Raw genomic sequence first — 1,406 nt, 5'->3', positions numbered from 1 at the left:
ATGGGGCTAGGTCTCTTGTGGTACAATAGTGAATAATTGTTATCAGGACTGACTGTGAGGGTTGTAAATGTAAAAGTAGACATGTTGTAGCAAAAGCAGGGGCATGATTGACTTTGCAGTCCAGTAATGGAGGTCCCTGGGACCATCAAGGTAGAAGAGCAGAGTGCAGGATGCCAGAGATGGATGTAGAGATTTTGACGTGGGGATATGGAGCAGTTGGGGACTCTAGACCCAGAGAGGAAGAGGGGCTGTGTGCTGACAACTGGGGGGCAGGCTTACAATGTATAACCTTTGGTTTGTTGATGCATGGAGGGAATTGTAACCATGGCAATGAAAGGATATACAATAGGATGAAAGTAAAGCTAATGTTTTCCCATATAAACTATCACAAAATTTGCAATAAAACATTTTTAAAAAAACCAAAAAGTTTGTGCAAGATGGGTACCATGATGACCCATGGAAGAGCATAAACAGAAGCATTTGGACATATGCAAACAAAATTTAGATTGATACTTGAAGGAAGGTAAGGTTTCTTTAAAAAAATTGATACTGGTGATGAGAATTGGATTTACTACTGCAAACTTGAGAGTAAACAGCAGAGTGTGGAATGGAAACCTCCTCAATTGCTGACCAAGAAAAAGTTCAAAAGTCAGCCATGACCTGGAAAAGTGATGTTTACGGTTTTCTGGGATCTTCAGGGGTCAGTACTGGAACACCACCAGGAAAAAGAGTCAACAATCAGCAGTACTCATCACAGAGCTGAAGCCTAAACAGAGGATTAAACAGAGGACTGCTATCCAAGGGCTTTGTGAACTTGCATGATAATTCATGTTCACAGACTTCTGCCCACACTGTTGACACTCTGCAAAAACTTTGTTTTGAAGTGTTAAAGCATCTTCCCCATAGACCTGATCTTGCTCCATTGTATTTTCACCTGTTTGATTTTCTGAAAGTTCAAGAAGATTCACCTCTGATGGAGTGAAGACAGTGATGCATTTGTGGCTCACAGCTCAGCCTATAACATGTTTTAATAAGGGAATATGGAAGCTTGTTGACAGATGGACAAAGAGTATTGAAAACCAAGGAAATTATGTAAAAACAGATGTGCTTGTCTTTTCTAAAAGTTGATTAAAATAAATTCTACATCCAGAGTGCAGAAAAATTTTGACTCACCCTCTATAAGTTTGAATTGACTCAAGTGTACACAGTACCACCACCAACAATACCTTTCTATCTAGCAGGAGTTTTGGTCATTATGGGTTTCCAAAGAACTATATCTTCTAAGAACTCTAACATTCATGACCTGTTGCTGACCCTGCAAATGTTTTTACCAGTCTTCATTCTTTCATAGTTTAGTTACTTTTATTGTTGTTGTTAGGTGCCTTCGAGTTGGTACCGACCCATAG

This window comes from Chrysochloris asiatica, unplaced genomic scaffold (genome assembly GCF_000296735.1).
Source record: "Chrysochloris asiatica unplaced genomic scaffold, ChrAsi1.0 scaffold00181, whole genome shotgun sequence".
NCBI classification, from domain to species: Eukaryota; Metazoa; Chordata; class Mammalia; order Afrosoricida; family Chrysochloridae; genus Chrysochloris; species Chrysochloris asiatica.
The sequence above is the reverse complement of the archived record's forward strand: the minus strand, read 5'-3'. Positions refer to the sequence as shown.